This window comes from Euprymna scolopes, chromosome 26 (assembly GCF_053919585.1).
Source record: "Euprymna scolopes isolate OS-2025 chromosome 26, ASM5391958v1, whole genome shotgun sequence".
Lineage (NCBI taxonomy): Eukaryota > Metazoa > Mollusca > Cephalopoda > Sepiida > Sepiolidae > Euprymna > Euprymna scolopes.
Window position 1 is genome coordinate 64,053,655 of NC_136507.1, and position 17,324 is coordinate 64,070,978.

The following is a 17,324-nucleotide window of genomic DNA, read 5'->3' on the forward strand; positions in this document are numbered from 1 at the left end:
TATATATATATATATATATATATATATATATATATATATATATATATGCTAACTGGACACCCGGCGTTGTCCGGTCGTACAATACGCTTAGACATGATATTTTAATTTATGCAGATTGCGCATGTTTGAGAGTCAATTGCATCTACTAGAAAGATAAACGAATATGCAAAGTTGTTACGGTTCAAAAGGCAATCTGAGAATCAGTGTGGGTTGGACAATGTTCGGAATCTTTGGAATTTGTGCCTATAAGAGTCATTTTTATTATTCCCCTCCCTATCTTGTGACAGACGAAAGTACAAAATTTTTCACCAGTAACTCCCTCTAGTCGTAGTGTGTACACACAGCGACCTAGAAAAAAAAAATAAAAATAAAAATAACGGCCCCTGAATTCGAGTTTTATGTAAAAATTAAAACTAAAAGAAATACTTATACCACATATAAATTATTACAATAGAAAAATGCGAGCATGAAAAGTAATATGGTTAAGATTAAACATGGAAAAGTAAAGGACTAGTTGTTAAAACTAAAAAGAAAAAGACAAGATATTCTAGTAAAAAATATAATGAATTTATAACGTAAAATATTGCAGCATTAAAAATTGATTATATTTTTCTGCTGCAATATGTTAAGTTATATATTTATTAGATTTTTTTACTAGAATATCTTGTCCTTTTCTTTTCCAGTTTTAATAACTACTCCTTATGCTATTTCATGTTTAAGCTTAACCATATTACTTTTCATGCTCGCATTTTTCTATTGTAGTCCATGATTTTTCAAGGTTTCTAATAAATTCACTTGTTCTTTGTTTAATTTCAGTCTCAGATGTTTTCATGTTCGCATTTTTCTATTGTAATAATTTATATGTGGTCTAAGTATTCGCATGGGAGTAAAATTAGGCACGGGGAACGATTTTCAAAATTTATTTAGGAGATACCCCCCCCCCCCCCAATCGAAAATGACACTGAATGGGACAAAATCAAGAATCACCTAAACTGATAAGTTTTACTCCTCTGTAGACATGAGACAATAATTCAGTGGTGATGCTTTTAGATAGAATTTGTAAGGTTTTGGTCTATTGGATATTGTGAGATGAAAGAAGAATTCTGCCATTGATAGGCAGTTGATATTGAGTAGACTTGCTTTTGTAATATTCAATTGTACTGGAACATGAGCGGTTCAACTGGAAACCATTTTCGAAAACGGAAACAAAATTCACTTATAATATTTTAACAACTTTGAGTCGTCTTCGTTCATCTATCTATATATATAAAAGTGACCTTGTCTGTCTGTTTGAGCAACGGTCTCTACTAAGCGTGTGTCAATTTTTAGTCTACAGACTTGAAACTTGATATGTGGGTGATTTGAACATGTGGAACACATTCGATTTGTTCTTTAGCCGGTAAAAATAACTGCTACGGGGTCAAAATTGAAGGCAACGTTGACACTTGGCAGGCGTAAATCGCCTTTAAGTGCTCTTGTACGCGTGTGTGATAAAATAAGTTAAACGATTTACATGTCACGAGGAAGTTGGTGATCTGCGGAGGGTAGGTTTCACTTTTGATTTTTGCAAAAGCTAATGACATTTTTTGGCTCTAGTTGCTGGGAGGAAGTAATTTGCATATGTGTCGATTGTTGGTTATTTAGAAGAATTACTTTATTCCAGGAGTTTCTTTTGAGAATGTTCTGATGATAGTTGTCTTCTAGAGAATCTTCTTACTTGTTACCCGTACTAGAGTTCATGCGCACTCGTTTATAGTCTATAGTTTATAATTTTGTGTTGTTTGACTCCTGGCAGAGTTAGGGTCGCGATTTAGCGATATTTCGCAATCTTTACACCAGACCTAACTCTGATCAACCTACTAACTGTGGTGTCACAAAGATTTCGACACATGCGCAAATATACATTTATAGGTTAAATAACGTTATTTATTTATTTATTTATTTTTCAGTTATTGTATGTGTATGGATTTAGATCAAACGGCAATGGATAAGATTGAAGAGCTATACGTTTTGGTTTCGATACTAGCTGATGGTACCGAAATCATATTTTTTATTTTTATTTGTTAGCCATTAATGTTTGTATAAATAAATTTTATATATATATATATATATATATATATATATATATATATATATATATATATATTTGAACTCAACGTTGACTGGACACTACCAACCTTACTGTTGGAGACACAATGTCTGAGGCCTCATCACTCTGAAAAACACATTTAGTCTCAGCAGATGTAAACATAACATTTCAAACTCTCATTTAAAAAAAACAAACCTTTTTACGAAAATATCTGAAGATAGCAAAACAAAGCTTGAAACGCGTTATAAAAATATTTTAAAATAAAAATATGATAAAAGGCTGAAAACACACACAATTGTTGATGGCTACACTCTTTTAAATATATATATTTTTTCTCTCGTTGGAACTACACAATCATCACTTTAAATATAAATATATATATATATATATATATATAAAAGTGAACGTGTCTGTCTGTCTGTCTGTGTACATTTCCCTACGCAATAACTCTGTCAATTTTTAGTCTATAGACTCGAAATTTGAAATACCGGGTACTGAGATTTTGGAAAATCGATGTGACGGGTGTCAGCCAGAAATTTGGCTGTTAAGGGGTCAAATTTCAACGATTTGACCTTTAAGAACTCTACCAAAATTCCGACAATTTTGGGTCTAGACACTTGAAATTTTAGATATAGGTTCCTTGAACCTGGATCTAACTTAATAAAGTGATTTGAGCCCGAAACTATAAATTTTAAGGGGTCATAATAGGGGTCAAATTTTAAAAAATTAACCATTTTTTTTTGTTTTTTTGCTTTTTTTGCACAGCATACACCTCCAAACACCTGAGCAACGCCGGGCACCCCTGCTAGTATATATATATATATATATATATATATATATATATATATATATATATATATTTACTTTTGAAATCAATACTATATCATAATCTATAGAGCATTGATTCTGTAATAATAAATACGAAAGTTGAATGAACGAATTAAAATATATTTAAGCGTATCTTACGACCGGGCAACGCCGATTGGCTTGCTAGCATGTAGTAAAAGAATAATGGAAAAGAATGCTTTTAGTCCAGGAATAAGTTCATAAGTATGGACGAAGACAAAAGGTACGAAAGTTCTGTTTGTACAGAAAAGAAAATAGTTCATATCCGAAGAATACGTATCGCACACAGGTGTTAAAGTAAGGTCCATGTATGTGCGTGTGTTAAAGTAAGGTCCATGTATGTGCGTGTGTTATAGTAAGTCCATATATGTGCTACAGCAGTAGCCATATTGTGTACGTGGAGCTTCTTGTCGAACTCTAGAGCTGGACGGTTCTTGTACCTTAAGAGGAAACATTAGGGTTGATAGAAGCGGCGTTGAATCGGTCAGCTCTCTTTGATGTCTTAATCAGGACAGAGAGAGAGAGAGAGAGAGAGAGAGAGAGAGAGAGGGGGGAGGAGGGGGGTCTAGTTGGCCTTGGATTTTTATCAACTTCCATCAAGTGCCCAGTTCGCCTGAGAGTTGATCTCTGATTGCTAAGCCAGAAAATAAGTTGAATGCTTGCAGCAATCACTACCAAACTTAGAAATTAAGCAGATTCAAAATCGTAATAGTTAGTTAGTTGTTTTTGTTTTACGGCATATCAACTCTTTTCGGGTTATTTAATGCCGAATCCAGTGATTTTGAAGAATTTTTTTTAATAGGATATATATATATATATATATATATATATATATATATATATATATATATATATATATATATATTTTCAAGTCGGTTTCTATTTGACCCATAGTTGAGACCCTAAAAGATACTACCACTCCGGGTCAGAATGGACCTGGGAGCAATAGCAATTAAGGGGTGGCTCCACATTCTCCAAAGCCCGCAAGCTGGGGCCCTCACCATCGGTGGCTACATGCTGTAGTGTCACCATACCATTACTTTTCTCACTTCCGGACAACTTTTTTGTTTGTACCCCTAGAATGAGCCCAGAGGAGGCGGCATGACCGTTAATTTAGGTGGGTAAAGTTTCTATTCTATATGAATAAAACAGTACATTTATGTGTGTGTATGTGTAACAGAAAGTAATTATACAGCAAGGATGTTTTATAATGAGTAAAATCTTTGTTTGGATGGAAGAATAACGCGTACAAAAGTCATCCAGTTGAAATGCATAATGTTTCATTATATATATATGTGTGTGTGTTGCCGATCGTTAAATACGTTTAAATATATATATATATTGATTCGTGCAGATTTCGTATTTATTACTACAGAGCCAATTATATTATTGGCTCTGTAGTAATAAATACGAAATCTGCACGAATCAATATATATATATATATATATATATATATATATATATATATATATATATATATAAGCGTATTTAACGATCGGCAAGATGCCCCCCCCCTCGCTAGTCGTTAATAAATTTTATGTGATCTGTTTATCCAATCCATTTATGCACCAAAATTCTTTGTAACACTTCCTATCAGTTGAGGATACGTCCTTGACAATCAGTCCGATAAAATATGAGCCATTTTTATTTTTTTTTTTTTACAACGGATGGCCTTGCTCTATTGGGCTGGGGTACTGGTGCTCTTTATCGGGGAATGCGGACGCGGTAAAATAGTACCATCCGCTTATTGGAATTTCAAATTCCTTTTTCTTTTCTCTTTCTCGGATATCGCCCAAATAATTTTTTTTGTGAAATAAAACAAAGGCTAGCACTGTGAATTATCTCGGGATTAATGTAAACAAATAAACAACGAAATAAATAAATAAATAAATAAATAAATAATAAATAAATAATAATAATAAGAAGAAATAATAATAATTAATAATAATAAATAATAATAATTATTATTAATAATAATAATAATAATAATAATAATAACAATAATAATAATAATAATAACAATAATAATAATAATAATAAATAGTAATAATTATAATTAAGTCGGTGAATTCAAAAAACATGGTGAGGTAGATATTAATTTATAAATGCCTTTTTTTTTTTTTGTTCTTGCCGTTATTGCTGTTGCGATAACATCGGGCACCTGCGACGGTGTTGACAACAAAATTCATCGAATCGACAACAAACAAAACAAAAATGCACCAACGCTCCACCTCGCTCTTCTATTCATATATAAGAAACGTGACACCCAAACTTCATAAAGTAACAGCTGGATTGATCTGCCTTCGTTTTACATCCCCTCCCTCACCACGCGTCACACACGCACACAAAAGCGGTGATTATTTGTAAGAGTGCGCATGAGGGATAAGGATGAAAAAAAAAAAAAAAAAAGGAAAAGAGGTTTATGTCCCCTTTTTGTTGTTAATCCGGACACTTACAACCACCCGTAAAAAAGCTGGTAAAAAGCGTCACTGACGCGATACTTAGGATTATATTTTTAATTAAAAAAGGTGTTGAACGGATCAACCAGCCACAGTCGTCTACCGATATTTGTGTGTGTGTGTGTGTATGTATGTATGTATGTATGTATGTATGTATATATTATTACAAGCTGGCTTAACCAATGTTTAATATAAATTAAATTATATAAGTATTAGTTTAGAGGAAATAAACACAGAGGTCTCAATTACATGTTTGCAAGAGCGATATTTATAAGTGCTACTATACGGAAGCAAAATGATTAGCCGTATGAAACTACGGGGAAGTGTATGTAGGGGGGGGGGTAAATCTGACTATCGTTCTTATATCAGCCGGCTTATGAGGACTAAACCGGTATATGACTGCCTGTCTGTCTCCATTTTTTCAAACTCCGTCTCCTCTGAAACTGAAAGTCGCAGAGAGCGGCGCTAGGGGCCTCAAATGATTGGATTTTTTAGGGGCCCGTTATTTTTTATGGCTCTTTAGCCGATTAAAATAGATTTTAAGGGGTCAAAAATGGGCCAGAATTGAAATATACATTTTGTACATTCATCTTAATTTATTTTTAATTTTTCAGGGTTCGGATGCGTGTCACGTTGGTACAGTGTGGTAACTTCACCAGCTGTTAATGCTACAGTTTCGGTTTCGATTCTAGCTGATAGCACCCAGATACTATTTTTTTGCCTTTGAAATCACGACTTTATAATGATATATACGAAATCTGGACAAATAAAAATATCATATTTAAGCGTATTTTACGCCCGGGCAAAGCTGTGCGCCCCCCTTCCCCGCCCTGCTAGTACTATTATATATAATTCCAGGTTAATACTTTCTAGAGGTCAAGCAACCAATGAAGTTTTAACGAGGTTAATACAAGAGTGCTCAATACCGAAGTAGAACAAGATATACATTTATTTGGTTTACATAAGCATTCATATGTGGCTACACATTCATGAGCATGTTTCGGTCAGCCAGTTACAAGTAACTAGAAACCTCTTCCGGTGATATTGCTTTTACAAACTGTGGCTTGGACGGTTCTCTCTAGCAGCGTTGAGGTTCTCCACGGTCCCATATTTCTCGAAGTGGTTCACCCAGTTCTGAATTTTGCTTTTGGATGGAGCCTTTTCACATTCGAACTGACGCATGAAACTGTCCTGGGTTTTCTTAAACGAGCCTGTCTTGTAGTAAAATTTAACACAGTGTATTTTTTGTCCCAGCTCCCACTGGGGTCTTGGTGTACTCACGGTCGTTGATTGTGCCATGTCCTGTAAAATAAGGGCAATCGGTGAATAAATAATGGAGATATCACATAAAGTGTACACAGGGCCCGTTTTTTAGGGTCACCCTGTAGTATTTCTCTCTCTCATATATATATATATATATATATATATATATATATATATATATATATAGGTTGTCCACAAAGCCTGGCTACATTATGTACACGTGTGTGTGTGTGTGTGTGTGTGTGTGTGTGTGTATATTCCACAAATTTCCACAAAGTGTATATATATATATATATATATATATATATATATATATATATATTCTCCACAAAGTCTGGCTACATAATGTTGTGGACACCCTATATATATATATATATATATATATATATATATATATATATATAATTTAAATCACAAATTTGATAATCAAATGAATTATTGTATTATTAGCTATTATAGTGATATAATATTTTCAAGACGATCCCAGCCAAAAAGAAAAAGCTCAATGTAGAAATTATACTTAAATTCTGGAGATTAAAAATGTATGTAAATATATTCAATTCAAGAATTTATTGTTTGAACCAGGGAATATATGGAAAAGAACTATATTTATTTCCTTAATCCATGGATTTTCAATAATAATGATTCATATCTTCAAAGGAAAATGTTAGCAAAATTATTAATTATGAATAAACAGATATTTTGCTTATTAGCACATATATTGAAAATGTTATTAAAAATTTTAAAAGCATAGATGAAGCATATCATACGGCTTAAGCAATCAAACGTTGAATTGAATTCAATTATTTGCGGGATATTTTTGCCAGGTCAGGTTAAAATGGCTAAAATTGACACTTTTGTGCTTATTAAAAAAATGGATTTTTATAAAACTTTCTGATTTCTATATAATTTTTTATAAAACTGATTTCTATATAATTTTGTTTGTCTATTACTTCGTGATAACTCTTGAGTGTGGCCCAGGGGCTCTTTTAGGGCTAATAAAAACACTTCATTTTGGGACTATTTTATCATATTTGTCCAAAATTATCTGTGTATATCTATTTAGCAGTTTTGCATGGTGCTGAAATCAAATTTAAATATATTAAGGCCTAAAACTGCACCGTTTGTTCATTTTCATTAGGATTTGACGTCCCCTGGGGACTAATGGAGCTAAATGATAAGAAACAACAGAGTAATCCAAAATATTTGAAAAAAATCCAAATCGGAAGTAACATTTAAAATAAATGAAGTTGCGAGAATTTTTGTTCCAAAGGCAGAAAAAATGGTAAATAATTCCAGCGAAGTAAAAATCCTTTACTTTTGAAAAATAGGAGAGTTCCGGAATCTTTGAGAGTGCAAAGACATTTTGACATATTGGATATCAATAGTCAATTGCATTATATATCCACTGATCACATCCACACGTATACGAATATACAAGTTTATATATATAGACATATATAGATCAACCCATACATATAAATTAATATGTATAAAGGAAAAACATTAGATGGACAATATGTACGTCCAAATATGCGTATAAATTCAGATCACATAAACCTCCATTTGGTAAACATACAGACGGAATTTTTTCCCCTCTGGCCCTCACAGATATGGGTTCATAAATAAATATAACGCTTTTCCATATATCCATTGTTTCAAACAATAAATTCTTGACTTGAATATATTTATATATTTTTTTAATCTACAGAATATAAGTATATATATATATATATATATATATATATCTTAGTAATTTATGAAAATATATGGCAACTAAGCTGTACAGAATCTTCCACGTGTCATGACGATTCCCTATGGGGATGAAACGCGGAAGATTCTGTGCTTTAGAAGGATAAACGCAGAAGAAAGAGAGTAATACTTCAATTAGCTGCTGCTGATTGATATTATCGTTTACGTTGAATAAAAAAAAAAATTGAAGTCTCCTATTTTTAAGCCAAAAAGTTGAAGAGCTACGAAGACCGGAGCTTTACCATTAAAACGAGCGACCCTTTGTGCTCCATAGTTTATTTTTTCTACATAGTCACCAGCATTCTCAATACACTTTTGCCAGTGATGAACGATGGCTGTGCTGCATGGGCACCCGAAGTGTGTTTTTGTCATACGAGGGTCATTCCTAAAGTAAAGCTTCTTACATTTTAATTTAAAAAGTCAGAAACCTAAGAAGACGGGAATGGTACCATAAAAACGAGCGGCCTTTTGTACTCAAGAATTTATTTTTTCTACATAGTCAACATTATTCTCGGTGCATTTTTACCAGGAGTTTAATAACGCATCTCTGCTTCTGATGCATGTCCTTGACAGACATTGCGTTTTTTAGAGTTTCACACAGTCAATATGCGCAGAAGAAAGAGGAAACTTTCAGATCATAAATGCATAAGTTCAGTCATCATAACAATACAATTTGAAACTTCCTTTAATCCATTTGGGTGGAATAAAAATAGGAAGCATTACTTTTGGAACGTCCCTCATATACGTAATGCTGTTTGTCCATCGCTTGCGAAGATGACCGTGATCAGGCAATTGTTCCATACGTTCGAAGATGGTTTGGTAGACCGATTCGAGCTCTGAAGTATTTCATTAATATATTGTATATTTTCATAAATTACTAGCTAGCTCTATCGTGACCTTAATAAATACGAGGCCAAGTCACTGAAAAATGACGCCACACCTGAGATCCAAGCAAGATTTGTCAATCAATCAGCTTGTCTATAATGAACGAGAGCTTTTTACAAAAAAAAAAAAAAAAAAAAAAAAAAAATTAGAAAACTTAAAAACTAAAATCTTACATTGAAATGGAGAAAAATAAGAAACTCGATTCCTAGTGAAACTGAACTTATTAATAAAAACAATGAACTTATTAATAAAAACAAAAGAAAAATGAGAATTAATTCAAAAGGGGAAAGTTGCGTGTTGCTATTACGAAACAAAATTCTGTAAATGAACATAGTTTTTTAATAGATTAAACAAATTGAAATTCGTTTATTATTAACTTAAAAAAAATTGCATTAAAAAAGAAAATAAAGGAAACGCTATTCAATTTATACTGAAACTGAACTTTTTTCAATATAAGTTGAAAAGCAAAAACAAGAATTATGTACTTGAAATTATTCGTTGAAGCAGGAGATAACCACATACTGCAAAACCTGAATTATGAATTTAGTGAATAAACAAACAATAATTAAACAAACAAATTAAAATCGAACAATAAATAATTTTAAAAAACGAAAACGAACGAAACTTTTTTTTTTTTTAATGAAAGCGATTTAAATTCAAAGAAATAATTTAAATACAATCCTTACAAGTGCAAAAATATAACTTTTTTTTTTTTTTAATGAAAAGTATTGAAAAATCTGTTGGATAATTTAGTTAAAAATTAGTTTCTAAATAATAATGTTATTATTTCAGCACGGCCCGTATTCTGTATAAATATCAAAACCTTATTCAGAAACCACAATGAAAATTTTTCCCCCACTCTTTATTTTTATCTAAACCTAAACGCCGATTCCATGAACGAAGCTTCTTTTTTAAAACTACCCGTCTGTGGAACTCTGTTCCGTTTACCTGCTTTCCAGCTGACTACAATATGGTCGTCCTCAAGTCCAACGTAAACAAGTTCTTGATGAGCCGTGCCCTTAAGTAATCCAAGTTAGCAGATTTCCACTACTAACGATTACTACGATATTGTTCCAATGACTATCGTACACTCATTAACCCTTATCCTCAAATGGCCTCCGGGCCTTGATAAGAGGTGACTCTTTTGTAAAAAAAAACAAAAAAGAAATAAATAAAAAGAATTTTGTATATCTTATAACACTTGTTGATGCAAAAACTTCAAAACTATCAGGAATAAATTTATGAAAAGTTTTGGTTTACATGTTTTTCTATGGAAATATGTTTGTGCTTCTTGACTTATGCTTTTGAACGATGACAAACGTTACGTTTTAACGATGTTATTATATAAAAAAAAGAAAAAAAAAAAGCTTAGCATTCCCCCCCCCCTACATTTAGCCCCAAAAGTCCGCTGGGGTGTCAAATCTTAGTGAAAATGAACAAACGGTGCAGTTTTAGGTCTTAACATATGTAAATTTGAATTCAGCACCATACAAAACTGCTAAATAGACATACACAGAAAATTTTGGACAAATATGGTAAAATAGTCCCAAAAATAGTGTTTTTATTAGCCCTAAAAGAGTCCCTGGGGCACACCCAAGAGTTATCGCGAAGTATGGACAAACAAAATTATATAGAAAGCAGTTACAACTTTTCAGAAAGTTTTTAAAAATCCTTTTTTTTTTTTTTTTTTTAAATAAGCACAAAAGTGTCAATTTTAAACATTTTAACCTGAAAGGCACCCCTAGTGGGGGGAGGAGGGCTGAGCAACCGGAATTTTTTTTTACTCTTTTTACTCCTATCATGTTTAATTTTTGTGCAAAATTTCCAAAAATTGCAAGGCGTAGTTATTGAAAAAAGTGCGGACGGACGAACGGACAAGGGTGAATTTAACCCCCTTTTCTCGGGGGGGGGGGACGGCCTCACAAAAATAAACTTGAAACATTCTTTTTATACAGAAATAGTTTTAATGGAATTTAATAAATTAATAAGAAAGAAGGAACAAGTTGAACGGTTGAGACTTAACGTTTGCTGCGTTTAGTGATTTTCCGATATCGAAAATTCTCCGTGGAAAATTATATCTATCATCGCACTTTATTTGCTCTAATTGCGTTATTAAAAATGCAAATAAAGACCGTGTTATTTTTATTTGTATAATTTTGCTATTTTTATTGCATACTTTTCAATAATGTCCTTTTTTAATATTTTATTTCAATAAATCGCTTCAAAATACAAATACTGAATGACAAGGAAAGCAAAGATACTGTTTCGGCTCACCGCCAGTTCCGGCAGCGCCACGCAGAAAATTAAGGAAGATGCTGACTGACTATAACTAGTTGGGTTCTAAGGTACTTGTACAGTTTAGTCAAGACATTAAAAAATGAAAATATCGAAAAAAGGGGGTTGTATTACTGTACACATAGATTCGAAAAAGTTGTCAAAAAACAAATATATAACAAATAAATGTTATCAAAGGCAAGATAAGTTACTTTTCTACCAAACTGGATATATTTTTCGTGTTTTTATTCAATGTAACATGTTTATTCAGCTCGAAAAGCATACAGTGTTTACCGATGTATTGGAACATTCAAGATGGCGTCTGATTCTTTCTTTAACACGGCAAGTTTGGGAAAAGGTGTTATAAATAAAAAACCGAATAAAATACTGTTAAAAACTCGCTCAATATATGTTACCGTGACATAGGTTGACATATATTCGGCGGGTTTTTAATAGTATTTTGTATAGTTTATTATTTATAACACCTTTTCCCAAACTTACGGTGTTAAAGAGGGTGTGAGACGCCATCTTGAATTTTCGATTACATCGGTAAACACTATGTTTTTCGAGCTGAATAAATGTTACATTGAATAAAAACACAAAAAATATATCCAGTTTGGCAGAAAAGTAACTATCTTGCCTTTGATAACATTTATTTGTTATATATTTGTTTTTTGACAACTTTTTCGAATCTATGTGTACAGTAATACAAACCCGAAAAAAGTTTAAATTGTATGTATCCGTTATAGAACGAAGTTCTCCGAAAAAAAAACAAAAAACTTTCACTTAATTTCATCAAGTATTTTTTTTTTAAAGCGGAAAAACACGTTTTTATGAGAGCGCGTTGAAGGCGACCATCTGGAATTAAAAAAAAAATGTTTGAATTTTAGAAATAACAAAGGGAGATAACTCCAGTTAAAGCGCTGACACCCCTCCCCATCTCTAAATACTAGCTTTTCTTCCTAAAAAGCGAACATTTTGCTCGGTATCATAACAAATTGTTTTTCCGCTGTAAAAAAAAAAAAAAAAAAACTACTTGATGAAATTAAGTGAAATTTTTTTTTCGGAGAACTTCATTCCATAACGGATACATATAATTTAAACTGTTTTCGATATTTTCATTTTTTAATGTCTTGACTAAACTGTACAAGTACCGGTTCTAATTTTACGTGTATGACGAAGGGTGTTTGTAATTTTATTAATATTTTGGTGCTAATGCAGAGAGTGATTCGAGCTATTTTTTAAATTGTATTTCCAGGTTTAATTAAAGTTTTATGAGTTTTTTTTTATTCAATTGTAAGGTTAAAGTACAGAATAGGTACAAAACACCCTCTCCTCCCCATGTTAAGAATGGCTTTTTAAATAATAACCTTATTATTTCAGCACGGACCACTCTCTGCATGAGTACCAATATTTTCACTAAAACATGAATTGTTTGTGAGAAATGTCAAAACCATTTCATCCTAAATAATTTAGGTTATTGAAGTAGGAATTAGTCAATTTTTTGCTGGTAAATCAATGGAAAAACGTGAATTTTCACACGCGACCCTATTATATCGAAGAACCAACTTTACAGAGATAACGAGACTCGATACTATTCAAACCTCGTTGCCCCCTTCTTTACTCTATAACCACTGGGCTGTGCATGCAACTACAACATCAGCTGACTTCTTGATTACACTTAATGAAATTAGCAGATTTTCTCGACTTAGAAGATATTTTTTAAGACTGGATATGAAATAAGTGGGCGGGTGAGGCTCGTTAACAAACCTCGGCATCCAGTTTCAGTAGTGTTTGTAAGATTAATCTAATGTTTTTTTTTGTTGTTTTTTTCTTTCAACGCCAATTCATCTCGCATGGTTCAATTTAAAAACGGCCACCGTCGGCCATTTTCTTTTTATATTACGTCACTTCCCGTTTACGCGCTACGACGGTCTATTGCTCAGTTAGTTGTGTCCAATGACGCATTCTGTCTCTAAATATCTTATTTGGACACCGCCTGCTGGGCTTTCTATAGTGAAGAAGCAAGGATTGTTCAATCCATAACCGTATCTTTCTATGACGAGTATTGCTTAAAATCGATGACAAGAAGTTCATGACGACGGAGGGAGGGAGGGCGAGAGAGAGAGAGAGAGAGAGAGAGAGAGAGAGAGAGAGAGAGAGAGAGAGAGAGAGATTTACTTATGCTTTTCCTAGAGTAGTAAAATTAAGGCTTGAGGTTAATCCATGCTATTTAATGCATAGTATGAATTCATACTTTTACCAAGGATTTTAATGAAAATGATTTTGTTTCTATTCTTTTCACGCCAAACAAGGCCTATTGCCACTTGGAATGTAAGAGGTTACTATTTGAAATCTTATCTAACGGGGGACTGCGGATAGTTGAGTAGCGAGATATCTGTTCACATTGCATTTAACATCTGCAGGTTAGTACAGCTGGGGAGACAGGAAACAGGGAGGGAATTCCGAAATCTAACCGTTCAAGGAAACACTATTTTTTAGCTTACGATTTACTTTTTCCTTTGACGTTAATGCCTGAGCTATGAAGACATGTTTGCCGCAAAGCTAAAAATTAAAACATATTACGCACGCATATTAGTAATGCCGTCGTTTGACATTCACCTGGCACATTCTGTTTTCTGGAATCTAGAGACTTCAACATTGGAATTTTGCTGCTTGTTGGGTTAGTTTGCAGTATGTTAGTCGACGGGGCACAAGTACTATGAGTTCATCAGTACTTGTAAAACAAGCAATATTGCTTGCGGTGATGGGACAGAGGTTGGAGTATGGTTGACTGCGCAGAACTTATTAGGGTTGAGACTCTTTGACCCTGTCTTATAGCGAGATACGAGTGGTAGAAACACCAGCACAGAAGTGGCAACAATATTCCATGCATGGGCGAATTTTGGCTTTGTTATTGAAATTGATGCAGTACAATTAACTCTTAAAGCATTCTTAAATATAAAATTTATGATATTTTTGTTTATTCAAATATTTTCCTTTTATTTCGACAAGTAAACCTCGTTATTTGTTTTAAGAACATCTATTTATTTATGGCCCCATCGTGGACATATCTCAAAAATAGTATATGAATGAAAACGAAAATGAGCTCACGATTTCATTTTCTAATATATATATATATATATATATATATATATATATATATATATATATATATATATATATATATATATATATATATATATAATAAAATAACTGCAGGAATTCCCTTCTGGAGCAAAGTATCGTGGATTTGCAACAAGAAATGCCGCATACAAATTCAATACGTCTAGGCTAATAGCCACTATCTTATGTAGCTTTTGTACGCCATTTTAGACAAATTCAGACACAATAATAAAGTGCTACATTGCTTCTGACGAGCAACACCATCACAATCGCAACATTTTTAGAGGAAGGAGTCCCTATTTTTCTCTCTAAATATTTAGTCTTACCACTGCTACCAGTTGTCACCGAAACTAATTTTACAAATTCCACATACTGTGATTACACCTATCATAACTGGCTCATATATACATAGACATAATCTTTCCAATATCCGATTCATAAATAATAAAATCTCTCTCTCTCTCTCTCTAAATTCTGTCTATTTTGATTGGCTGCACTCTTATAATTTTAATGTTTCGTAATCCAGTTATTTGTTTTATAAACGAACGGTACTAACATTATAATATGGCGTGATTAAGAGACATATTTTTGGGCACGGATTCAATTTCATTTAATGCATGGGTTGGATAGAACAATACAAGAGATAGAAAGATCATTAAACGAACTTAATGTAACCCATTTACTTGCTTTCTGTTACAAATTTTAAAATAGGATATCCACTATAAGATTCTCATTAATCTTTTCCTAAATACAGAAAACAAAAAAAAAACTAAAAACAAAACAACGCCGACTTCTTCGTCGACGACAACGACGCCTCCGTCAAAACATCAACAAATCAAAGTTCTTGTACCATCAAACACTGCGTGTACATTGATGTTTCCAAACTACGTATTTCATATGTACTTATATACATATACGACTTTCATGTTGAGATTTTTTCTAAACACCTAAACAAAAACAACGCCGACGTGTTCGACGACGACTATGCCTTCATCGAACATCAACAAATCTGAGCTCTTTTACCATAAAACACAACTGCATGTACACTGGTAATGTTTCAAAACTACGCATTGCATATACGTATATATTGAAAGGTTTAGCTTTCGACTTCTATATTAAGATTTTTCTCTTCGTCAAAAGATCTACAAAACTAAGTTCTTATGCTATTAAACACACTCGGTGTACATTAGTAATGTTCCTATTTACTTGTCTCCCCACGAGAGCAGAGTTGGGCACAAGGTAGGTTTTTAATATGACGAAAATCCATCTCCTCAAAAAGGGGCACTCTGGATAGAAACAAAAATAAAAATTGTTTCAGTCATGAATGATTTCTCCGCCAATGACCAAACACAGAAAAGATACTACACTGTGATCTTGGCCTGCTGTGATGTTTCAAAACGATGCCTTACATATGTATTATTTAATTGAAGAGTTGAGCTCCGAAATACTTGCGACTTTTTTTTTTATTAAGATTTTTCCTGAAGACATAAAAAAAAACAATGACGATGTCTTCGTCATAACTAAATTGAACAGGTTAGTTCCCAAATATTTGCTTTTTTTTTCTTTTTATGCCGAAAGAAAAATATATCGAAGTTTATTGAACGAAATAAAACGAACTTATTTTTTGCTAACAATTTTATTTACGGAACATATTTCTTTTAATAAAATTCAGTATTCATTTTTTTTATTTATCGGAATAATTCATTAGAAAATATACTCGATCATTTGGAAGCTAATCTCTTCAATATATAAATATCTCGCTACAGTACATTCATTTTGTCCATGGGCGCCAGTGCCCACTATATACTGGGCTGACAGTCGCTCCCACTAACAACCGTAGTTTAATTGATTTTTTTTTTTACAGGTGGGGTGGAGGCATATTTCTACCGTGTAATGCCGGTACATGGGTCCTGCTAGTTTATAATAAAATAAAAATAAGTTTGATATACTTTGCTTAATATATATATATATAAAAGCATATATGCATGATTACAAAGCATGTAATCATGCCCATATGCCTTTATTTTCTTCTAAAGTGCTTTTTCTTCTGATGAGTTAAGGGCAGAATAAATTCAGGAATTGAAATAATTTCTGCGTTATGAAACAGGTGCTGTCAAGTATTGTGCATGTCAACATAAGAAATAAACGGTAAGATGGTCACCATCTTGAAATTTGGAATATAGACTTTTGCCATTTATTTGTATATGCTCTGTAATTACATCGAGCTTCATAAATTAAAAGATTGGTATAAATAAAGGATGGAATATAATTGAATCAGCATATTTCCCCATATATATGTATATGTATGTATATATATATATATATATATATATATATATATATATATATATGATTGAACACAAAATGGGTTCATGTGTCGTAAAACCAAACAACGAAACGAAACACTATGATTAAATATTTGAAGATATAAAGAACTTGAAGAATAAAACCTTTTTTTCCTAAATGTCTGTATTCAGCATTAAATAACTCGAAAAAAAAAAGGTTGATATGCCGTAAAACAAAACAACCAATCAAATACTATTATTGGTTAAAATAAAAGAGGTTGAAATAAATAAATTTGAAAGAAAAATCATTGAAACTAAATATTTTTTTTCTTTTCTCTTTTCAGG

The 17,324-nt window shown here is 32.5% G+C and overlaps 1 protein-coding gene and 1 long non-coding RNA gene across 25 annotated transcripts in view; one reads left to right on the forward strand and one right to left on the reverse strand.

The window, feature by feature from the left end:
- LOC145248122 (disabled homolog 2-interacting protein-like) overlaps positions 1-17,324 on the forward strand; it is a 1,344,959-nt gene that overhangs the window by 1,046,655 nt on the left and 280,980 nt on the right. The window lies entirely within an intron of this gene.
- On the reverse strand, positions 6,326-13,463 carry LOC145248119 (uncharacterized). The gene is made up of 2 exons (XR_013863328.1): positions 13,339-13,463; positions 6,326-6,696 (listed from the first exon to the last, which is right to left on the reverse strand). It is a non-coding gene; the product is annotated as an uncharacterized LOC145248119 (long non-coding RNA).